The sequence below is a fragment of the Phascolarctos cinereus genome, unplaced genomic scaffold, assembly GCF_003287225.1.
Source record: "Phascolarctos cinereus isolate Bilbo 61053 unplaced genomic scaffold, phaCin_HiC Scaffold_9;HRSCAF=440, whole genome shotgun sequence".
Taxonomy (NCBI): domain Eukaryota; kingdom Metazoa; phylum Chordata; class Mammalia; order Diprotodontia; family Phascolarctidae; genus Phascolarctos; species Phascolarctos cinereus.
In genome coordinates, this window is record NW_027556402.1 from 189,739,602 (window position 1) to 189,765,879 (window position 26,278).

The 26,278-nt window shown below is 37.6% G+C and overlaps 1 long non-coding RNA gene across 1 annotated transcript in view; it reads right to left on the reverse strand.

Annotated features, from left to right (window-relative positions):
• Positions 1 to 2,045: 2,045 nt before the first annotated feature.
• The window catches only part of LOC144455173 (uncharacterized), a 55,679-nt gene continuing 31,446 nt past the window's right edge, over positions 2,046 to 26,278 (reverse strand). Inside the window, exon 3 of the long non-coding RNA XR_013483879.1 lies at positions 2,046 to 14,063. This is a non-coding gene — a long non-coding RNA (uncharacterized LOC144455173). The remainder of the gene's footprint in view (positions 14,064 to 26,278) is intronic.

The window sequence follows — 26,278 nt, forward strand, 5'->3', positions numbered from 1 at the left end:
CTGCCTCTCCTCTACTTCTCAAAGTAAATTTAATGCAAAAATATAAACACATTGCTCCCCGGGTCAAAAACTTTCAGAGGTCCCTGATTACAAACAGAATAAAATGGTAATTCCTTAGCCTGGAATTTAAGACATGTCACAATGTTGCCTACAGTTTAACTTCCTACCCCTATAAACTCTACTGGCCTTTGGGTATTTTTTTGTTCTAGACAAATTGATTACTAATTGTTACTTTATCTCCTGCCATGTTCCATCTCCATGTGTTGGTACAAACAGACTTTCTGCTTTAGGGGATTTGGGGATAGTTCTGGAAGTCCATTGGCAGTAGATAAGTATCTATCTATTCTGAAATAAAGATTTTTTTTTTTGGTGAGGCAATTGGGGTTAAGTGACTTGCCCAGGGTCATACAGCTAGTAAGTGTTATGTGTCTGAGGCTGGATTTGAACTCAGGTCCTCCTGATTCCAGGGCCAGTACCCTATCCACTGTGTCACCTAGCTGCCCCTGAAACAAAGATTTTAAAGAAAAAGCAACAAGCAATGTAAAAAAGTGGGTGCCACATTAAAACATTTTCTTCTCCATTCCTTTCCCCATCTCTTCCCTTAACCTCCCTGAAATACATCCCCTCAATTTCTATACCTAGTGAAACCCTTCTATTCCTTGAAGCTGCAGCTCAGGTACCACATTCTTTGTATAATCTTCCAATCATTTGTGCTTCCTCACGTTTTTTTCTAGAGTATTTTGTCTGCATCCCATTTTGCCCCAGTTGTATTCTACCTTAACTCTTTATATGTCATGCCCCACCCCCAATAGATTGTAAATTCTTTGAGCTTGAGAATGGAATTTTTAACCTCTTTATCCTAAATATTTAGCATAATGACTTGCACACAGTATGCACTTAATAAAGGTTGGTTTAATTGGATTATAAATGAATCAACTGAAGCCAGGGAACTTGTTCAAGGTCACATAGCTAGTTAGAAACTGAACCAAAAGTAGGATACATTTTCTAAATCTTTCCCCAGTGTTCTTTCCATGCTAGACTATCTCTCTAACCTTTCTTTCTTCCTTTCTTCCTTCCTTCCTTCCTTCCTTCCTTCCTTCCTTCCTTCCTTCCTTCCTTCCTTCCTTCCTTCCTTCCTTCCTTTCCTTTCTTTCTTTCTCTTCTCTCTTTCTCTCTCTTTCTTTCTTTCTTTCTTTCTTTCTTTCTTTCTTTCTTCTTCTTTTTCTTTCTTTCTTTCTTTCTTTCTTTCTTTCTTTCCTTCTTTCTTGGCAATTAGGGTTAAGTGATCTCTAACCTTTCCTGACTCATTTTACTGAGGGCAAACACCATTGCAGTAGATCCTTTCTGCTTTGTGGTTATTGTTTAGTTGTTTTCAGTCATATCTGACTATTTGTGATCTAATTTGAGATTTTTTTGGCAAAGATACTGGAGTGGTTTGCCTTTTCCTTCTCCAGCTCATTTTACAGATGGGTAAACTGAGGCAAACAGGATTAAGTGACTTATCCAGGGTAACACAGGTAGTAGGTGTCTGAGGACAGCTTTGAACTCAGGTCTTCCTGAGTCCAGTCCTGGAACTCTATTAAATCTCATCACCTAGCTGCCTTCATCCTTTCCGCTAGACTGCAAGTTAGAAATTGTATATTTTCTATTTTTGCTCATGTCATATGATTACTGCAGGAGAAAGAGATCTGGACCAGGAACTAGAAAACTAGGATTTAGCTTTAAGTCTGGCTTCGCTACTAACTAGCTGTGTGACCATGAACAAATCATTTCTGCTGCCCGAGTCTCAGATTCTTCACCTGCCAAATGAGAGATGTCATAGATAACCTTTTAGCATCTTTTTAGTCTCACATCTATGTTTCAAACTCCCAGCTTTAATAGTCTATGAGCCTATCTTGGAGGGTAATTCAACCCTAAAGACCATAACCACTTTACTCCTGAGAGACAAGGATACCTGGTATGAAAATAATTTACACATCTGTGGGTATAAAGTAGCAATGAACTCCAACAATATTTAAACATTCAAAAGAAAAGCTTTTAATTTTTAAAAATGCATACATTTTAATGTACAAAATTATACAAATTATACATTTAACTAACATAGAAAAATACATCTTGTTAACAAGATAAAATATCAGCATATTTTACACTGGTTTCAGTGAACATTACAAATTTTTAATATTCCATGAAGAGAATATAATGACCAACTGACAGCATGGTCTGAAGTCTGAACAATTCCATCCAAAACCATTTATAATATATATACACATTCAATTACATTGAAAATATCAGCTAGGGGCATGATGTGTTGCTTCAAAAACTGTTTGCAGACCCCCTCAGAGGAATCACAGCAGAGAAGTATTGCCCACGACAATGGACTGTGTCAAATCTGTGGACATCTGTGTTTATACCACAAGCATTATCTGCAAGAATTGAGCTACTAAAGTGCCCTTGCATACCTATTCATATGCATACGCATAGATATGCAAAATTCTTTAGTAGTCACTATACATGTTTATACACATATGTTTATATGGGTACATATACAACTGTATATCTCCAAAGACTCTGTGTATGTGGATATTTGAGGGGACAAGGAGAAACAGAAGACAATGTGGGCTAAGAAGATGGGGGTGGGTTGGGTGGAACAACATTTCAGTCCCAGTGTTGGAGCTTATATCATTCCTGATCCATTCAGACTCCCAATGGCCGCTGGTAGAAGGCACACCAAGAGATGAGGATTGTAGCTATTTTTGCTTATACAAACCATGAAGTCTCCTTCTTCCCCCACCTTCTTCTGAAAGGCTAGAACACGTAAAAACAAAACTTAAAGCCTGAAACTTGGCAGTGCCACACTTTAGTACAGCGGTAACCTCAACTCACAGAGCCAATAGCCAATATTTCATTTTGTCCTCTCTAAATGTTCACAAGAGAGGGATACAGATAGAAAGGCTGAGCGTTGCACTGGCATCCACATGATATTAAAAAGACCAAAAGTATTATCCCCATCATGTTGGGTAGATTCTTTACAGGAAAATGATAGAAGAAAATGGAAAAGAAATGTGCAAGATCAAACAGTGTGGATAGGATGCTCCCCACATTGATGGAGGAGGTACTTACAGCTATGTGATCACAGATTCACAGGAGCTTTACCTACTTGCTGAGATTGGTTTGTTAGCTAGTTCTTCTGGATACTCAGAATGCCTAATTGCACTTAACTTTAGCTTTCTCCCCAAAATAATCATTAATATTTATAACACTATCTGCTGTACACAAGCAAAATGGTTCAGTGGAATGATCACTGAGAGGTCTTGGAGTCATTGGGTGGGAATCCCAGCCTTATCACTAGTTGTGAGTCACTTTGCAATTTGTTGAGCTTCTGTTAAAGAGAGAGTTCAATTTTTTTTCAATATCAATATTATGGAGATGTGTTGAAAGCACTTTTTAAGTCTTGAAGTGCCATATAATTAAAAATTATTATGACTATGTTGCAAGCTACTGTTTTTTTTTCATCTTTTCCCACTTGCATATTTGCAAATATCTTGTTTTCCTACACTTCAGGGGAAAAAAATGAAATAACTTTAGTGCAGATTTGATATCAAGGTGTTATTAGTACCTATAGCCTTGCTCCTCATCCCCATGACATTTCCATGTTATACACAGGTAATCTGAGGCTATTGCTTAAGATCAAGTATAGGATGCTGCCCTTTTTTCATTTTTCCCATTTGCATATTTGAACCATGATGGTGGATGGAACCAACCTTGACCATCCTCTGAACAATGTGTGCTATGCTCTTGACATGTCCATGACAAAAGAAACACTAGGGATTCTGAGTTAGACCTGAAAGTTTTACCTTTGTTTCATAATGACATAGCAGAAGCCTTTTCTAAAATGATAATTTTAAAGTGACAGAGCTCTCTCCCTCTCCTGCCAAATTGGCTCTTGGTGAAAATAAACTTAAGTACAAGGCACAACTTGTATTTCTAGGTAAATTCTGCTGATACAAGAAAAAATACATTAACAGAACCCAAGGGCATGCTCTCCCTCCTGAAGGTTCTGAATGTCTAGCATAACCCAAAAAACCAATGAGTTTATCACATCAACAAGAGATCAATATAATGCAAATTTTCTTCAGTCTGTTGACAACAGTTAGATGGTGCTTGCCACATTCATTTCTAGAATATTTCAGGGTAAAACCAATCATACCTAAGGAATTCATTTAGGGAATACATTTTATGCATGTATAATATTACTGCTTAAATCACATTATCTAAATTTTAAGGTCACTCTGCAATGGTTCAGTCACTAAATTCAAATGTCTGCTTTTTTTTTTTGTAACTATAGAGAGGCTAAAGAGAATATAATTATAACAAAGTCCTAGACTCTTAGAGTTAGATGGAAGCTCAGAAGGCATCGCATCTAACCCTTACCTAAAAGTAATTCTTATTACACCATATCCATACTCTGCTTAAAGGACTTCCAATGATTCCAGATTTAGAACTAGAAGGGACTTCTAAGGCCACGAACTCCGACTGCTTCATTTTACAGATTAGGAAATTGAGGTACAGAGGGTTTATGTGACTTGTCCAGGTTCACATAGCTACTAATGTCTGAGACAGGATTTAAACCCATCTTCTTGATTCAAGTCTAGTACTCTATCCACTATACTACCATGGTGAACTCACCACCAACTTAGCCCAGAAATGTAATTTCTACCAGTCCACTTGTTGCTTAAAAAATTGAAATATTTCTATTCAGCTTCATATTTTACATAGTAATACACATGTTTTTAATATTAACAATTGGAAGAAGTTTTGAGATCATCTAGTTCAACCTCTATATTTTATAGAGGAAAAACCTGAGATCCAAAGATTTTAAATGACTTGTTCTTCTGAAGTTTCATTATCTCAATGACAGAAAACATTTCTTGCTAAGTGAGAACCAACCAAATGAATATAACCATAGTACCTATGTAGAAGAAACCCACAGTATCCTCTTAGAATTTAATTCATCAAAGAAAAAAAGGGCAGCCCAATGAAAAGAGGTTTCATAGTTGGCCTTAGAGATAGAAAGCCCTATGTTCAAGTCCTGACAAGTCACTTAACTTTTCAGTGCATCCAGCAAATCCCTAAGGCTCCAAATTAGAGAAGAATTGTTGATCTGCTTTGGTGGAAAGAATTTTCACTGAATGAGCTCCTGACATCAATGAAATCTCACCCAAAAAAATGGACCCCTAAAATAGGGGAAGGAAAAATAGACATCAGTTCTAGATGTAAAATGTGTTTTAAAAAATGCTAGTAACTTAGTGGCTGATGGATTTTTTAGAAAGGCAATAACTTCCTATGACTGTTTCACTAATGAATTACATTGGAGGTATGCATCATAAAAATAAATTTCCTGCTGAGACAGTACTATGTCCCTTGGTCACACACAGAGATGGCTTAGGAATCACAGGATGATTTTCTTAGTGAATCAAATAAGTTTTGTCATTTCAAAGAATTTGGCTTCTCAGTTTCATTAATGATTAGACAAAATGATATACCAAAAATTAATATTGTCATTTTTGTCATTGTATATATCTCATTTTTAACTCAGGAGTGAGAGGAAGGGAAGAGGGGAGGGGAGGTTGTCTTTTATAACCCAACATTCAGTGTCATAGGAGGTAAGAGATCCTCTAGGCCAATGCACTCATTTTATAGAGAAAGAAACTAGAATCTCTGGAGGTTAAGAGACTTGCCCAAGGTCACACACAGGAGAATGAACAGGATGAAAGGGGTTCAAAACCATGCCAAATAAAGATATGCGGAAGGAACTTGGAAAATTAAGCCAAGAAAAGAGACAACTTAGGAATGATAATTTAAACATCTAAATAGCTTAAGAACTATTGTATGGGAGAGTGGTCAGGATTGTTATATTTGACCCCAAGTAATGCACTGAGACCAATAAGTAGAAGTGACAGAAAGGAAGCTTTAGGTTCAATACAAGGAAAATCTTCCTAAAAACAAGAGCTGTCCAACAATGGGCTAGGTTAGCTCTGGAGATAGCAGAGAAACAGTGTGACATAGTTGCACGAACCCAAGATCCAAAAGGGAGAGCCTTATGTTCAAATTTCAGCTATCACACTTCTTTGACCATGGGCAAATCCATTAACCTCTCTGGGCCTCAGCTGCCTCATCTATAAAATGCGGATAATAATACTTTCACTATTCAACTCAAAGGATTGCTGTGGGGAAAAGTGCTTTGTAAAACCTAATGTGCTCTAATAACAGAGAATTTTCTAACAATAAAATTGGCCCAACAATAGAACAGGTTGCCTTCTGATATAGAAAGTGCCACATTACTAGGAGTATTCAAATAAAGAGATTAAATGAACTCTTGTGAGGAATGATGATATGGGAGGGGGAGAGTTACTCACATGTGGCGGGGATTAGACGGCCTCTGAGGACCCTTTCAGCTCAGAAATTTTGTAACATATGGCAACATCACTAGTCTGACAGAGGCAAGATCCAATAATCCAGTTTCATGTACAGAATCAGAAGGCACATGGGTTATTAGGGAGATGGAGCCTATTCAAAGGGAAAAGTGGACATCAATTCTGTCCAAAGGAGACTCACTTGTTGTTCTCGTAAGTTTTCTCAAATGTTATCGGTCAGTATATAGAAGAGGTAGAATCGCTAAGGTTTGGGCTGAGGTCCTACATTCAAATGACAGTCATGCTACTTTTTATCCGTGTTGCCTAGAGTAAGTCCATTCCCTTCTCTGTGTTTCAGCCCTGACTCCAGTATTGACCGTGTGACCTTGAACAAGTTCCTTCATTTTGCTGATTTTCAGATTCCTCCCCTGTAAAATGAGGGTGTCAGGCTGGGTGATCTCTACGATCCCTTCTAACTCTGACATTCTGTGGTTTTACAATAACAATCTCTCGCATTTCTATGACATTGTAAAGTCACTCTCTTCACAGCAGCTCAGTGAGGCAGGTAACATACTTCATATTTAGCAGCCCCAAGGCTGGCAGGCAGGCAGATTTTGCCTACTTTGGCATGCACAGCAAACAGAAATGCCTCTGCATATGTCTGCGCCACCATGCTCCAAGTGTGCCTATTTTAAGAAGGTTTGCTGGGAGTTCAGCAAAAAATGTTGTCATGCCAACTTAGCTGCTGGAAAGCATTCTTTAGCTGTGCACTTCAGAACCATTTTCTTCCCTTCCTTAACTTGCGACCCCTAGGGAACAGTCACAGGGACTTGGTCCTAGAAATCATAACCCATTCTCCTAAGGAGATCAGAAAACCAATTCAAACTTTAAACCAAAGGAATACAGGATTTTTTTAGCTTGAAAGAGATTTTAGAGATCATCTAGCCCAGATACAAAAAATGGGGCTCAGAGAGGTTACTTGACTTTCCCAAGGTCACACAGCCAGTAAGCTGTAAAACCAGGACTTGAACCTGTCTGTCATCAGATCTAGAACTATTTCCATTATGGCAACAAGTTTTATAACTTAAACAACGATTAGCTACATTACAGAAGTGCTAAGGGATTATGGCAAAATATGAGCAATCCACAAAGTCTCCAGTTGTCTCAGAAGAGAAGCCGTTATTAGGTTCCCTTGGGTAAGTGGAACATGAGCTGCTTTCAGGAGCTCCCCAGACCAGCTTTGAGAATACTCAGAGAGCCATCTCAGGAGATTCTGGAAAGAACAGATTGAGAAAAAGGGGTGGAAGGACCAGCTCCAAGGAAGGAGTAAGGAAGCATGGGAGGAATTTACCATCTGGGACCTATAAGGGGGGAGAGAGGAATTTACCATCTAGGACCTATGCGTAAGAGGGGAAGGAGATGAAGGCAGGATGTACTAGAAGCACACATGAAGCACTTGAAATTAGAGACAAAGACAAATGCAAAAACCAGGTCCAGTCAAACCCTGATACACCAAGAGTATGCAGGTAATGGGAGTGAGGGTTAGGAGAGTTCTGGAGTAAAGTAGGAAAAGCTTGAATCAAGCTTGTTGTTAGGAATTTCAAAATGCTTGACTTTGCTACTAGAAAGCAGTCACATTCTTATGCAAGGTGGGAAGCTGGGATCAATGACCCCCCAATAACCTTTCCAGTTCTTCAGTTCCATGATTCAAAAGAAGTTAGTCCAGTCTAGCTAAATGTTTTCATCCTTCCTTAGTCCCTTTTTCCTCTTTTTCCTAATTACACTCCCTATTTTGCAAGACTGTGAGGAAAACATTTTTCTAATATTTAAAGCTTTATAGAAATGGGAGCTATCATTATTATTGTTATCACTGAGGATGTCAGCGGACCTCATCACTATGGATATCAACTCTCATCAGGGTCAGCAGTAATCTAATGGAAAAGAGCTTAGAGCTTAAAATCAGAAGACCTGAATCTGTATCACAGCTTCAATACGTACTAGCTATATGACGCTGAGAAGAGTTACTTTCCCTCTTGGGAATTCAGCAGCCTCACTTGTAAAATAGGGAATATAATACTCACACAGTCTATTTCTCTGGGTTAAGGTAAAGAGAGTGTTTTGTTAACTTAAAGTCATATAGAACTCTCCAGTGTTATCATTCATGATTGGCTCAGTAAAAGAAGCAGGAGATGTCTTTCCTAAAGAAAAGATTTAGTGGGAAATTAATAGTGCTGCCAGGACTCAGAGGGCAAAATTAGGAGCAAAGGATGGAAACTGCTAAAAAATAGAAAGGGAAAACTTCTATCTCTGACATTCAATATTCCTTAACCAGTGGGATACAATAAGTTTCCTCTAAGTGGGAGATCCCTGCCAAGAATAGATGATATTATCTTTTTGTAATTTACTTTAGGGAATATACCTGAAAAAGGAATAGCAAACCTCAGGCTGGGGCAAGTATGTAAAAGCAGACACAATTTGGTAGCATTGTATATATTCAAATTACCATAACTATTTTTTAAAGTAAAGTTTTTTGGTTGAAAAGGAAAATTATTACCACTAGATTAAAGTGTCAAGGATACAGATCCCAGAAAGTTAAGGCTGGAAGATCACTTAGAAATATAATATAAATGCTTCTTTAAGATGAGGAAACTGATGTGAACTGATCTAATCATTCTGGAGAACAATTTGGAACTATGCCATAAGGGCTATAAAACTGTGTATACCCTTTGATCCAGCAATACCACTACTAGGACTGTATCCCAAAGAGATCATATAAAAGAGATAAGGACCCACATGTACAAAAATATTTATAGCAGCTCTTTTTGTGGTGGCAAAGAATTGGAATTTGAGGAGATGCCCATCAATCAGGGAATAGCTGAACAAGTTGTGGTATAGGAATGTAATGGAATACTATTGTTCCATAAGAAATGGTGAGCAGGCACATTTCAGAAAAACCTGGAAAGACTTTCATGAACTGATGCTGAGTGAAGTGAGCAGAACCAGGAGAACACAGTAAGAGCAACACTGTGCAATGACCAACTTTGTTAGACTTAGCTCTTCTCAGCAATGCAACAATCTAAGACAATTCCAAAAAATTCATGATGGAAAATGTTATCCACATCCAGAGAAATAACTATGGAGTCTGAATGCAGATTGAAGCATACTATTTTCTCTCTTTTTTGATTTTTCTTCCTTGTGGTTTTTCCCTTTTGCTCTGATTCTTCTTTCACAAGAAGACTAATGTAGAAATATGTTTAATATGATTGTACATGTATAGTCTATTTCAAATTTCATGCCATCTTGGGGAGGGGGAAGGAAGAGAGGGGAGAAATGTAGAACTCAAAATCTTATAAAAGTGAATGTTGATAGCTAAACATAAATAAGTAATTTTAAAAAAGATGAGGAAACTGAGGCCCACAAAGAGGAAGTCACTTACCCAAGGTCACACAGCAAGTTAGAAGCAGAATGAGGATTAGAACCCAGGTCTCCTCTCTCCTACTTCAGTCTTTGCTCTACTTTACTCAGCTATTCTCTCCTATCGTGGCAGGCATGGAGAAGATGAATCCAGAGATACATTCTCCAAAGACATGAAGATAAGATTGATATTTTTTAGTCCAGAGCAGCTCCAGGTTTCCAGATCCCCAGTGTCAAACACAGGATCTTGTAACTGCGGATACATAGGAAATGATCAGCAGTAGCAGAACGGTGGTTTCCTTCAAACAACTCTTGCCCAAAAACCTCAGCAAAAGAAACCATTAGTAAGATAGTGAGTGACGAAAGGTGAATATTCTAGAAGATAGAGACACTACACAAGATGAAACCCCAATAAACAACATTAAAGTGTTTACATATGTGGACCTTCCACCCAACAATCCCACACTTCCAAGCAATTTCACCTGACAGGTCCAGTGAGCTTAGAGTCTGACTTTAAGACTAAACCTAGTGCCCTCAAGTACGTGGCAGCCTGAATGTTCCCTCTCTCCAAAAGAGAAGGCATATGCTGATTCTTCCTTGACTTGCAGAAGAAATGGAGTGCAACTGGAAAATGAGGGAATGGGGCAAAAGATGCAAGTAATGCAGACTCAAAACATGCATTCTTTGGAGAGCTAGAGAGTGGTAAAAATAGATTCGTGCCTTAAGAAAAGAGACTGAAAACCAAGAGATTGAAAATCAAGGTGAAATCAATCCTTGCCCCATGAAAATTACTCCCACAAGGGATCCTGGCTAGTTTCCCACATTCCTCAATAAAGGCAGTCCAGTGTCAGAGAAACTGATGCAGCATTAGAAGGAGAAGGGGTTCAAAAAGTATGAAAGGAAAGCAGAGACAAGGCATTGGAAATACAAGAGAAAGACTGAAAGATTGAAAGTTGAAGGCAGAAAGCTAGAGTGAAAATTAGTTCACAGATATAGCTGTAGTTAAGTTCATAAAGACAGAAGAAAGGGGCAGCTAGGTGGCACAGTGGATAGAGCACCAGCCCTGAAGTCAGGAGGACCTGAGTTCAAATCTGGCCTCAGACCAAATACTTGACACTTACTAGCTGTGTGACCCTAGGCAAGTCACTTAACCCCAATTGCCTTAAAAAAAAATACAGAAGAATAAGTAAAAACTCAAAGAGAAATCAGAACACTATAACCTACTATAATATCATGAAGAAAAAGAACCAAAATTTCCCTATCAAAAAGATATCTGTAGACTCTGCAAAGGTCATGGAATAACAGCAAAAACTTCCAGAATGGTTCAAAAAAGAAAAGAAAATTTAAAAGAAGAAATTGGTAATAAAATTACATGAAAATCAGAGCTCTTAATACATAGGATTTTAGAAACACACACTAGCAGGATACAAAACTTAGAAGACCTTATAGTCTCTCCAGAGAAGTAGAGATTCTGAGACAGAGGTTAATAGATTTGTAATGCAAAAATACAGAAGAAAATTTGGCAAAAGAGAAACAAAAGACAATAAATTTAAAAGAACAGATTAAGTCTATGGAAACCAAAGAGGCTCCTCTTAAAAACAGGATGCACAGAGATAACTTAAGAATGATAGATCTTTTGGAAGAACAGGATCAAAATAGCTGAACATTGTAATCCAGGAAGCAATAAATCCAGGAGGACCTACTCAGACACTCACTACCTGTGTGACTCTGGACAAGTCACTTATTCCTGATTGCTTCAAAAAAATAATACTCAAAGGCAATGCAACTAGTTAATTCTAAACTCTCTTCTCCCAATCAAGAGGAAGCTCAAAGTGTAATTATAAAAAAAAAAGAATAAGTAATGAATGAAATGCCTTCATGTTTATAAAATATTCTTTCTCTAATAAAAGATATTAAACTGGGTAGTGAGGGAATGCTTATTAATAGTGATTGAATTATTAAGAAAAAAATAATGATCAAGAACTAAAAAGGTCCTAAGGGGCTAACGATTTAGGACAAACTTGAAGAATCAGGATACAAGAATAAGTAGCTCAATCAATACTTTGTGGACTACATCACCCTTAACTGGGCAGGGAAAGAGAAGGCTCAAACTGAGAGGATATATAAATTAAGTGAAAGAACAAGAAATTAACGGTGTAACTGAAGTCAAAGGACTTGAGCTAGGGCAGATGAATGTAGTTAAGAAGGGAGAACTTCTGGAAACAGACTAGCATCCAAGCAACGTAAGCAAAACTAATCACAAGGACAGCGTGCTTACTTGGAAGGAGAATAGGGCAAATTTAATACAAAAGAAATAGAGAAAAATACAAGCCCAACAAGGATAACCTCAGATGTGGATGGATTAAACAACTCAAAAAGGAAAGAGCACAGGCTAAAGGATAAAAGCAAAGTTCAAAATTCTATGTAAGCAAGAAACATATTTTTAAAAATATGCAAAAAAAAAAAGAAAAATGTCCATTGGATTTGTTGCATCTCTCCACTAACAAGGAAATGATTTTCCCTAAAATGTTATTTTTATTCAATAAATAATTCAGAAATATCTTCTTTCATGTCTCAGCTTGTTGAAAGTTATGAGTAAATTAAATGTGTCATTGAATCACATGTTAATGCCTATGAGAATTACTCAATTAAGCTTTCTATGAATGTAAATCATCATTCCCTAATTACCTGCTTTGTAAATTTAGATTTTTGTACATTGCTTTCTCAAAGTAGAGCACATCTATAGGAAAAACATGCCTTTAGTAGACCAATACTGTGTCTATTAAAAATGTCAAATGGTAAGTTGATAATAATAATGACTGATATTTTATAGCATTTGAAATTTTGCAAAGCACTTTAGATACATTATTGTATTTGAACTTCATAACAACTTTTTGAAACAGTCCTACAGATATAATATTTTTATCAATGATGAAATGGATGCTTAGAAAACTTAGATGATTTGTTCATAATCATACAGATAGGAAAATGTGGAGATGAGATTCAAACCTAAATTTTCTGTCTCCAAACCCGACACTATATCCACTATGCCACACTATCTGGTATAAAAACTGAAAATTATGGTAATTTGTTTGGCTATTTCATTTCATTTTATTTACTTGGACTAAAAGTCCAAGATATTTAGAAGTACCTGAATAGTTGCCTTCCCCCCTACCCAGTTTTCATTCCAATTCTTGCCTAAGCCTAGCTGTAGCCTTGGCACCCCACAATATTCTCTCTGTTAACTAAATATCATTTGTTAATAATGAAACACAATGCAGTTCATTGTAAATGTTGGAATAACACCTGGTAATGAGTTCAGCTCATTGTAAGACCTTGTTGTAGTAAAAATACTATAATTTGATAGATTATACAGACATTTGACATCATACTGTGAGCAGCATCCTTAAAACCAGTGGCTTCCTTCCACACTCAGCTCATCCCACTTTCAGTAAAAAGCTTTTGCCAGTTCACCAACCTGCTAGTGCCTTCTCTTTTCCTTTCATCTATTTTTTATATATCTTGTATGTACCTAGTTGCTTATGTGTCTCCCCTCCCCTCTCACTAAAATTAAGGACAGGGAACATTTTTGCCTTCCTTTGTATCTCTTGGGCATAGTATAGGAACTGATAAGTAATAGATATTCAATAAATACTCACTGACTGACTGATTTAGACTAGAGAACATAGAATGTCAGTGCTAAAAGGAACTCTAGTGTGGAGAACAGAGGGCGTGAGACCTGGAAAGGACTTTAGAAGTCATCTAGTCCTATGATCATATTTTACATATTAGGAAACGGAAACCCAGAGAGATGAACTAATTTGTCCAGGGTCATCAGACTAGCTGAAGGTACATTCATGGTTCAAATTTAGATTTTCAAATGGCTCCCTGTTGCCTATGATAACAGTTGTCAAGTGCCAGAGGTAGGATTTCTAGTTCTTTTTCCATTATGCCACCTTTACCAATGTGATTGAAGAAGGAAGGAAGGAAGAAAAAAATCCAGCACGAGCCACCTTGTTCCTTTTGTTGAAATTACGTGGAAACTCATAATTTCCTGCGTTGAAACATAAAAGGCTGTGGTGATAGAAACTTGTTTGATTTGCAGCTAAGCCCTTTGGAGAAGACTGTAAATCACTGGTCTGCCCCCAGCCTCTTCTCATTGTTGCAGCAGACTCTGCTGGGAGGGATGCCAATATTTCTAAGGTTATGTGCTTTGTTTATGTGCCGTCTTCTTTCCTGCAACAACAAAATCAGAAATCCAATTTGTTATAATGAACTCACTGTTCAGTTTAGCTCTTCAATACACAAGTGCAACAGACCAGGAGTATTTATAAATAACATGTCATTCGAAAGCTATAAAGCACATTTTTATCTCCAACATAGTTCTTATTCCAAGTTCTCATTGCTTTGTGTGATCATTACATGATTTTTATTTGGGAAAAGTTATAGTAATTGTTGTCTATAGAGGTGAAGAGAGTGAAAAATTCTGCTTCTGAAGGACACAGCATTTTCCACTCAAAATCCTGAACCTGACTTCCATCAGAGAGAAAGAATAAAGTGCAAAGGAGGGAGGGAGGGAGGGAGAGAGAGAGGAGAGAGAGAGAGAGAGAGAAAGAGAGAGAGATAGTATTAGGAAAAAAAGACATCACCAAATTCATGAATTTAATCATAAAACATCATGACATCCATTTTGATTTCTCCAAAAGGAATAAGATGCAAGTATAAATAATAATATGCAATATTGCATAACTAATGTGTTACAAAATTTGGGGAGGGAGAAGTGCTATGTGAGGCCCATGGAGGAGAAATGTGTTAGTCACAGTGATTCAAGGAGAAGGTGGCCTTTGAGTAGGGACTTAAAGGATGGGTAGGAAATCAAGGGTAGAAGACATGAGGAAAATATTAGAGAAATAGGTCAAAATATGAACAAAGGCAAAGAAGTATCAAAGGGTTATTAATGATGGAGAAAGGGAGCAGAGCCTTTGGATGGGAGTGCAGAATGGTGCAGCCAACTTATATGAAATAGTGGAGGGCCTTCAATACCAGGCAGATATATTTGAACTTGACTCATTAGGCAATTGGGATCAATGGAAGATATTTTTAGCAAGTCTTTGCATGAGCAACATGAACCAGGTGAAGGTAGACTTGACTATCTCCACCATTTCTCATCCTTACTCTATATATGTAGCTAACTCAAGGCTGACTCCTATGATCTATAAAGGGAATGAGAATGTATGATTTCTTAAGTCCTTCTGAGCAAGTTACAATCCAGGCTATCCTTCCAGGCTAAGTCTATAGCTGTGTCTTTAAGTATCACTGATTGACAGCTAGGTGGTGCAGTGGATAGAGCACTGGGCCTGGAGTCTGGAAGATATGAGTTCAAATTCAGCCTCATCCCATTACTGGCTGTGTGACCCTAGGGAAGTAGTTTAATCTCTCTTTGACTCAGTTTCCTCATCTGTAAAATGGAGATAATAATAGCACTTATCTTCCAGCATCGTTGTGGGGATCAAATAAGATTATAATTGTATAACACTTAGCACAATGTCTGATACATAGTAAGTTCTATATAAATATTAGCTATTATTCTTTCTTTTTCATGTTGTGAAAAACTATATTTCCCTTCATCCTATCCTGCCCTCCATTTATTCTATTCTCTCTTTTGACCCTGGCCCTCCTTAGAAGTGTTTGCTTCTCAGAAGGGGAAGGGGAAAAGAGAAGGGAGGGAGAGATAGGAGGGAAGGCAGACTAGGGATATTCGGAATGCATGCCATCTTGGCATGGGGAGAGGGGTGAGATGGAGTGAAAATTTGGAACTCAAAATCTTGTGGAAGTAAATGTTGAAAACTAAAATAAATAAATTTAAAAAGAAAAAAGATTAGGGGAGAAAGGAACAAAAAATGTTTGATAGAACTTCCCTGTGAACTAATCAGAATAAATTAGAATAAAAAAGTAAAAAAAAAATTAAAATTAAAATTATAGCAAGGGAAAAAAAAAGAAGTGTTTGCTTCTGATTACCCCCTCCAATATGCCCTCCTCCTATCACCTTCCTACTCTCTTGTCTCCTTCCTCCCCTATTATCCTGTAGGATAAAATAGATTTCCATACCCAGTTGAGTGTGTATGTTATTTTCTCCTTAAGCCAAATCTGGTGAGAATAAGATTCACTCATTCCCTCTCACCTTTCCCTATTTCCCCTTTGCTGTAAAAGCCTTTTCTTGTCTGTTTTATGTGAGATAATTTATCCCATTCTACCTCTCCCTTTCCCCTTCTCTCAATGTAATCCTCTCTCATATCATAATTTTATTCTGCAGATATCAGCCCTTCATCTTCAACTCACCCTGTGCCCTCTATCTATCTATCTATCTATCTATACATACATACATACATATATATACTTTTTCCCCCTCCAACTACTCTAATACTGTCAAAGGACTCATGAGTTACAAATATCATCTTTCCATGCAGAATGTAAACAGTTCAATCTTAATAAGTCTCTTATGATTTCTCTTTCCTGTTTACTTCTTCATGTTTCCCTTGAGTCTTGTATCCGAAAGTCAAGTTTTCTATTCAGCTCTGGTCTTTTCCTCAGGAATGCTTGAAAGTCCTCTATTTCACTGAATATCCATTTTTTTTCCCTGAAGGATTATGCTCAATTTTGCTGGGTAGGTGATTCTTGGTTGTAATCCTATCTCCTTTGCCCTTTGGAATATTGTATTCCAAGCCCTGTGATCCCTTAATGTAGAAGCTATTAAATCTTGTGTTATCCTGATTGTGTTCCCACAATACTTGAATTGTTTCTTTCTGGCTGCTTGTAATATTTTCTCCTTGACCTGGGAACTCTGGAATTCGGCTACAACATTCCTAGGAGTTTTGCTTTGGGGATCTTTTTCAGGAGGTGATCGGTGGATTCTTTCCATTTCTATTTTGCCCTCTGGTTCTAAAATACCAGGGAAGTTTTCCTTGATAATTTCTTGAAAGATGATGTCTAGGTTCTTTTTTTGATCATGGCTTTCAGGTAGTCCAATAATTTTTAAATTATCTCTCCAGGATCCATTTTCCAGATCAGTTGTTTTTCCAATGTGATAGTTCACATTGTTAAGCAAATCTAAAAGAATGAAAAAAATGGAAAACAATCTCTTGATTTCTCATAAAGTAACTAGCTTCCAATTGCTCCATTCTAATTTTTAAGGAAGTATTTTCTTCAGTAAGCTTTTGGACTTTCTTTTCCATTTGGCCAATTTTGCTTTTTAAGGCATTCTTCCCCTCATTGGCTTTTTGGACCTTTTTGCGATTTGGGTTAGACTAGTTTTTAAGGTGTTATTTTCTTCAGTATTTTTTTGGGTCTCCCTTAGCAAGCTGTTGACTTGTTTTTCATGATTTTCTTGCATCACTCTCAGTTTTTCCTCTGCTTCTCAAAATCCTTTTTGAGCTGTTCTGTGGCCTGGGACCAATTCATATTTTTCTTGGAGGCTTTGGATGTGGGAGCTTTGACTTTGTTGTCTTCTTCTGGTTGTATGTTTTGATTTTCTTTGTCACCAAAGTAAGATTCTATGGTCTGACTCTTTTTTGAGGTTTGGTCATGATCTCAGCGTGGGGGTCTGCTACAGTGTGAAGAATGTACTGTCCCAAGTTTTGGGGATTTTGTGCAGCTGTTTTCAGAGACTTTTCTAGGGACCTGTAAATTTTCAGTTCTTCCAAGGTGATGTGTTTACTCCTTTCCTGGCCTGTGTTCTGGTCTATGAGTGACCACAAGCACTCTTTTCTATCTTGGAACTTGGAGGAGGATTCTCTCTCTATAGCCATTACAAGCTCTACCATGCCAGCACTCCTCCTTGCCCCAGGACCACCACTCAGAACTGTGACCCAGATCCAAGCACTGGCAAAGCAAGAGAATCCTGCACCAGCAGAGAGACCCCTGCAACCTCCCTCTGATCAGCAACTCGATTCCTGATTCCCCGTGGGCTGGAAGCTCCAGAGGCAGCTGCTGCCCCAGGGCTGTGTTTGGGGACTGGGGTTGGGACCCTACGCTTCTCTCTCACCACAAACACAGACTTCTCCTACTGACCTTCTAAGTGGTCTTTGGCATTCATGGGTTGAGAAGTCTGGAAACCATCACAACTGCATGTGATTCAGTCCTCTGAGGCCTGCTCCAGGTTCATTGAGGCCTATGCACTCACCCCAAACTGTGCTCCTCTCTCAGCCTGGAGCAATACACCTTTCCGATCAACCAACCAGGGTGTTTGGGGCTGGCAATATGTTTCACTCTGTCTTTTTGTGGGTTCTGCTGCTTTAGAATTTGTGTAAAACCTTTTACAGGTATTTGGAGAGGTTTGGGGGAGAGCTCAAGCAAGTCACTGCTTTTACTCAGCCATCTTGGCTTTGCCCCCCATCTATTATTCTTGAAATATCAAAAATATTCCTATTTACTTCACATGGAGGACAAGGTCCAGGGGAAGGGAACAAGACTACATGAACAAGACACATCTACTCTGTGTCAGGAATTTTGCCAAGGCTTTACAAATATTATCTCATTTGATCCTCACAACAATCCTGGAAGGTAAGAGCTATTATTTTCTCCATTCACAGCTGAGGAAACTGAGGCAGGCAGCAATTAAGTGACTTCCCTGGCTTCACATAGGTAGTGTCTGAAGCTGGATTTGAACTCAAGTCTTCTTGCTCAGAGCTCTATATCCTCTGTGCCACCTAACTTCCTAGAACCATAAAATTGGCAGAATATAGTGGCTTTCATAGCATTGGGGTTTGAGGATACTGTTTCACTTATGTATTTACTTATTGCCTGGTCCTAGTTCTATACTCATCTCTATGAATATATTGGAGATTATAGGCCCAACACAAGATAACAGTAATAAGTGATGCAGTGAGAAGAGGACTGTTCCAAGAGTCAGGAGAGCTGTGTTTAAAACAGAATCCTGCAATTAACTAGGTATGCGAAGTTATACAAATCACCGAGTGACGTCAGGAAAAAAAGATGTCACTGAGTTCATGCATTTAATTGTAAGACATCATAACATCTATTTTGCTTTCTTTAAAGGCAATAAGATACAAGTATAAACTATAATACGCAATATTACATAACTAGTGTGTTAGAAAGTTGGAGGCAGGGGAGGGGGCAGAGGGAGAGAAGTGCTATGTGAGGTCCAGAAAGGAGAAATGGCCCCTCTCTCTGAGCCTGCTCCTTCATCTGAGTATGGTTTATTGGAAAAAGTAGGGGACTTTGGGTTGGGAGAGATGTAGGTTTGAATCTCACCTCTGACATTTGACAGCTGTTAGCATAAACAAGTCATTAACCCTCTTCTAGCCTCAGTTTCTTAAATTGTAAAGTAGGGATAGGAATATTTCACAAACTTTTACAAGGACCAAATGACATGGTATATTCAAAGCTCTCTGCAAGTTTTAAAGCCCTTTATAAATGACACGTTTTCATTATTTAAAATGAGGGAGAAGAAACAACTAGGAACTCTATGAAAGCAACTACAAAACTCTCTTTATAGAGATAAAGACAGACCTAAATAACTGGAGAAAGATTAATAGCCCTTGCCAATATAATAAATGAATATACTACATAAATTAATTTACTTACTCAGTGCCTGCCATACTAATCAAACTACCAAAGGATTACTTCACAGAATTAGAAAAATTATAATAATAAAATTCATCTAGAATAACAAATTGTCAAGAATCTCAAGGGAAATAATTTTTAAAAGTGGGAAAGAAGGCAGCCTAAGAGTACCAGATATTGAATTATACCACAAAACAGTTAAATTGAAGTAACTTGCTATTGGTTAGAAACAGAGGACTTGGTAAGCATAACAGACTAGGCACACCATATACTGAAGCAAATTCACTTAATAGATAAATGTCCTGTAAGCCTAAAGATCTCATTTACTAGGGTAGGAACTCACTATTCAACAAAAAACAAGAGAAAATTGGAAAGAAGTGTGGTAGAAATAGGTATAGGCCAATATTTTATATTTTAGGTCAGTATAAGTTCCAAATAAATATATGACTTTCAAATATTTATTTTGGAGCTTAAAAAATGTAAAATCATAAAGAAAAGATCTTTCATATCTACTGTTAAAGGAATTCATGATTAAACAAGAGATAGGACCACACAACAAAAAGTAGATAATTTGGGTTCGTAAAATTTAAAAGCTTTTATACAAAAATGAAGTTAAAATTAGAAGGGAAATAGGGAACTGGAGAAAAATCTTTACAGCAAAGTAAAATGACAAATTATGGAGGAGTTTTTGGGAAACAGGTATGTTAATGTAGTGATGGTATATCTGTAAACTGCTCTAGCCTTTCTGGAAAGCAATCCGGAGCTATGCCAAAATGTTATTAAACTGTGCAAACCCTTTGATCCAGAGATGATACTACTTGGTCTATACCCTAAAGAAAGGGGGAAAAAAGAACATCAATATGCAAAAATAAATAGAAACTCCTTTTTTGATGGCAAAAAAATTAGAAACTGAAGGGCTGTCTATAAGTTGGGGAAAAGCTGAGCAAGTTATAGGATATGCATGTGATGGAATATTATTGTGCCGTAAGAAATCATGAAGAGGACAGTTACAGAAAAACCTATGAACATTTATGTGAGCTAATTCAATATGAAATGAACAGAATGCAAAATCAGGAGAATAATTTATACAAGAACAACAGTGTAAAAATAAATAACTTTGAAAAAAATAATTAGAAAATGATGAGGTTAGGTTGAACCACTTCTAAGTTAGCTTCTGAGTTTTTATGTGTTATTTCTATGCTTATGTCTAATTCAACTAGTATTTTTAGCCCTTTAGGCTTTAATTGCTACAAAAGTACACCATGATCACCTTTTGAAGCAAACAGTACAAGTATCTTTATTCTCAATTTACATAAGAGGATACTGAGACTCAAAAACCTGTTTTTTCAAGGTTACACAGCTTTTTATTGTTGGAGGCAAACCAAGTCTCCTGACTTGAAATGTCATGGTGGTAAAGTTTGCTTGTTTATTTAATCTGTTAGAGTTCACCTTTCCTCTGAAAGCAGTGACAAAGGAGTTATGGATATCAGCTAGAATCTACTATCACTTCAGAGCAGCTCCAGCCCAGCTGTTGCCTCTACCTACTATATTTACCTCCTCAGCAATTAAGACATTTGCCTTGGTTTCTTTCCTGATAATTTCACTTTCAGTTGAATAATATTCCAATCCTAAATGCACGCATCTGCATGCATGCAGGTGGGCGTGCGCGCGCGCGCGCGCGCACACACACACACACACACACACACCACACTTTCCACTCATACTAAGGGAAGAATCATTCCTTTTCAAGTGCCTTCTCTACCCTGGCTCTTTTTGAGAAGCAAAGCATGATGATGATGATGATGATGATGATGATGATGATAATGAAGGAAGAGGAGGAGGAGAAGAAGAAGGAGGAGGAGGAGAAGAAGGAGAAGAAGAAAAAGAAGAAGAAGAAGAAGAAGAAGAAGAAGAAGAAGAAGAAGAAGAAGAAGAAGAAGAAGAAGAAGAAAAGAAGAAAAGAGAGAGGAGGAGGAGGAACAGGAGGAGGAGAAGAAGAAAGATAGATAGATTTTATATAGTACCTTCTATCTGCCAGACACTTTATTAAGTATTTTACAAATACTGTCTCATTTGATCCTCACAACAGCTCTGGGAGATGGGTGCTATTATTGTCTTTATTTAACACTCAAGGAAAACTGAGGCAGAGAGTAGGTAAGTGATTTGTCCAGGGTCACACAGCTAGTAAGTATCTGAGGCAAGATTTGAACTCTGGTCTTCTTGACTCCAGGTCCAGTACTATTCATTATGTCAACTACCTGCCCCTTGAGAGACAAAGAGTAGCAGAGCAAACCATGGCCATACTTTCTCATAACCAGGTGGAGACAGCCCAGGATGCTGTGCTCTAGAGCCCCAGACTAGCAGTACCCTTCAGACCACCAGCACTATCTTCAGTCCAGCTCCCCAAAGCCATTGTCCAGGGAAACAGCCTTATTAGGGGGAGATTATGACCTGATAACTGCCTTTGCCAGTCAGTGCTGCAGCCCCCACCTCCTCAACAGCCATCCCTACTGAAGACATATAAAAGAAAGTCTTCCCCACCAAAATCAAGGAAAGCACCATCAAATGGCTCAACAAATAGAGATATATAAAATGGAAATGGCAGTGAAGAAGATGCCTTATCATCTCATTTGCTTTCTCTTGGATTTGCAACTGAAGCTCCCTAAATATATTGTCTTCCCCTATTGTAGAGGTTCTTAACCTTATTGTGTTTTGAACTCCATCTCATAATCATGTTTTCAAATGGATAAAACAAAATACAGAGAATTTGAAAGGAAATCAATGATATTGAAATACAGCTATCAAAATATTTTGTAAAACAAATTCATAGACCTCATATTAAGAACTGCTGTCCTATTAGAATGTGAGCTTTTTCAGAGCAGGGACTATCTTGCTTTTGTATTTATATCTTCAGTATTTAACACATAGTTTTGCATATAGTAAATACTTTTTCATTCATTCATTCATTATCTGTATCTCATCACAATTTACCTCTTCTGTCACCTTCCAGGTTACTGTTCTCCACTAATATATGTTACAATTCCTACAGATGCCCAACACTCAAAGGAAAGACTCTCCTGGGAATTTCAGGCAGTGTAACAGTTTATATCATCTAAGACTCTATCTATCAATTAGGAGTGCCTCAGTCACCAGAAAATGAGGACAAAAACCGGGACAAAAATTTCTGCCCTACTTACCACAGACCTATTGTAAGCTTCCAATAAAATAATGGATTTTTATAAAATAATAGAATATTCAAGCTGGAAGGGCCCTTAGAGCCTGTCTTGTCTAGTCCCCACATTTTACAGATGGCAAAATTAAAACCCAGAGTTAATAAAACATAACTGGGATGTAAACACAAGTCTTATGACAAGGTATCCATTTTTCCTTCCAAAATCATGTTCCCTCCAAAAGTGTCCTAAGAACTGTGAAGCATTATATAAAGGATATGATGATGACGATGATGATGATGATGATGATGATAATTTTCTCATTCTTATTATGTAAACATAAGGGGTAATCACTATTACCCACTTAGCTCCAGTAGCTAGTAAGCCATTTCTCCTTTAGCAGATGTAAGGGACAGGAGAACAGAAAAAATTCTTTAGGATTGTTTCCTTAGTCTTTCCTTTACACTGTTCTGTAATGAAAAACAGTGTTGACCTGGCCTACTTCAAAGGTAGGTAGCACAGATAAACTAATGTTTGGGAAAGGTGCTGAAGATGTTGACCTCTGAAACTTCCCATCCATGATCAGGACATGAAGGATCTACTAGTTTTTCTTAACACTGCAGCTATGGATTTTTCATTGCCAAGGTCATTTCCTTAGCATAGATTTCTGCTGGGGAGAACTCTGAGTAATTCAGGTGCCACTCATTTGAATCAAAGAATCATTGACTTAGAAGAGGCATTAGAGATAAGCTAGTATACTCTACCCCTGATATCTGAGACTCCTCCTCTCCAGAATTGAGGACCTAAGCCTCTACTTGGGTTAAGAGGAGCTCTGCCTCCAAGTTAAGAGGAATGCATTACTTCTCAAAGCAAAGAGATATAATATTTTGGTGTCCTAATAAATTAGTGTTTACATGTCAGAATTAAAATGTCTATCGTATGCATGTATAGTTGTCTATGTTACACCTATATACACAGATACACAGATGTATATGCATAAATAATATGGTAGCTTGCCCTGAATTGCTTCACTTTTCTGCTTTTATACTTAAAAAAAAAAGAGGCTCCTATCATATTTTGTCATGTTTTCACTGTCTCTAACATTTAAAAATTCCTATGAACTGTATTTATACTAATTTTAAGATTCCTATTACTTTAATGCTAATGGTTTTTGTGGCATAGTCACTTTCTGTAGGAGCCTCATACCTCTTATAAGGGCAGGTGGCTATCTACTCAATCTCTGGACTGGCTTATACACACCAAACTGTTCTCACCCTGGAAAGTGTAGGCTCCCAGATATAGACCATCAACATATGTTTACATTCAAATTCTCCCAGGGTCCTTGAAGTAATCACAGGGGTGTTGAGAAGAAATATACTCCCTTTACTCTATGTTCTAGCTCTTGGGCCCCCACCAATGAATCTCTATTTCTACAACCAGCCACTTATGAAAATGATTATAGATTATTATTATATCATAGGGCTATAATATTATAGGCTATATATATCTACAACATTATAATTATATTACAGATTCTTACTTCATTATTATATTATATAAGGTTGAGTCTCTCTCTCTCTCTGGTAATAAAAAGTATCTCAAAAACAAAATTTCTTCCCAACCTCCAATCCCAAAATGCTCAAGATGCCAAAATCTGCATCATTAGCAAAATCAGTCATTTCAACTCTTTTTCCCCATACTCTGACCCATATCCAATCAGTTACTAAATCTTATCAATTTTACTTCCATTAAATTTCATGCTTCCACTCCTTTCTCTCCACTAACATGGTTACCATTCAAGCTCCAATAGCCTCTGGCTTATGTGATTAATAGCCTTCTGATTGATCTCTTTGCTTCTGTTTTCTCTTCTCTCCAATACATCACCCACACACACAACTACCAAATTAACATTCATAAAGCACAATTCTCAGCATGTCGATATCCTGCTCAAGATTCTTCAGTGGCTCTCTACTGCAAATAGAATAGAAGAAAACCTCTTGCCTTTGACAGTTAAAGCACCTTACAATCTGGCTCCCGTCTACCTTTCTAGACTTATTTCCCATTACTCTCATTCATACCCCCTTATGTTCTAGCCAAGCAGGGCAACTTAATACTCTGAAATCAGACCTTTCTCCTTCCTTTGCACAGGCTACCCACATTCAGGAGATGTACTCCTTCATCACCTATGCTTTTAGAATCTTCAGCTTTCTTCAGGACTCAGCTCAGGTGCAACCCCTCCCCCTACATAGGAAGCTTTTCTTGATTCTCTTCCTCATTACTGCTCTCATCTTCAGATTTTCTCATTTTTATTTTCTTTTTAAATAGTATATTCACCCAGTAGAATGTAAGCTCCTTGAAGGCCAGATTCTTAAGATATAATGAAATCACTAGATGTTCATCCCTGAGTCCTTCCTAGAATGAGCACTTAGTAAATGCTTTTAGAAATTGAAGCATCATCATGGCCTCTTTTTTGCTATTAGAGATTATTAACGTTTAAGTCTACTTCAGGAGTTCTTAACTTGGGGTCTGTGAACTTATTTCTGTAATGTTTCGATAATATATTTCAACATAACGGTTTTTGTATGTGTACATGTACATGTATGCATATGTATATATGTAGACATATGTGTATATCTAAACATATATGTATATAGATAAAGGCATTAAAATATTATCATGAGAAGGGACCCATAAGTTTCACCAGATTGCCACAGGGGCCCATGAAACAAACAAACAAAAAAGGTTAAGAACACTTGGTCATAACTGATTAATTTAGAAGTCAAAGATTCCTCAGAATCTCATTAAACTATGAGGAGAGGGTATAGATCCTATTTAGATGATTTATAAGGCAATAAGCCATATGGCAAAATCCAAAATCACACAAAGGATTTAGCTGCCTTAGTACTTGATTATCTTCCCTCCACCCATTCAACCTATATTTATTAAGTCTCTCGTGTTTAAGGCATTGTGTGAGGCACTGGATTAAATCAGATGCAAACATGGATAACTGTGACAATGCATAGAACCTTTTCTGGATTGAAATTGAAAAGTTGCTTCAAAATTTATAACCATCTCCCAGCTCTTAAATAGGTTATTACTTCCTGCAAAGGTCACAAGGCTTAATCATGCATGTTTAAGTACACCACAGAGATACCATTTTTCACTTCCCAAGAAGAGTTGGCATTATTTTGCATTGTATCTGTTGTGTCAAAATGATTTGCACATGTGTCACCTGGACACAACCTTGAGTTTGCATAATTTGACTGAGTAAATAACTTAATGGGGCCTGAAATTTGCCAACCTCACAAAAGGGGAAAGGAAAGTGGCCTATCAGCAAAGCAGAAATCTGATGTTGGAAAAGTCACCCATTCTATTTCCCTGCTAAGATAAATTTCTCTTCTATTTCTTATATCCTGAAATTAATCTAGCCTTAAATTTTACTCAATTGACTCCTCTGGGTCATTAAGTCAGCCTGGCAAAGGCATAAAAAAACCACATGGCCTGCCAATATCTTCTATTCAATGTGCTATTCCGTGGCAGAATGAGCACCCTGGAGGTAGACCAAGAGACCTAATTTTGAATCCTGTTTCTGATATTGTCTAGCTTTGGGAAGGTACTGCATGTGTCTGAGCCCTAGTCTCCTCTTCTGAAAAACCTAAGCCCTCCATCCCTTTCAGGACTGTTGGGAAGAATAAGGGA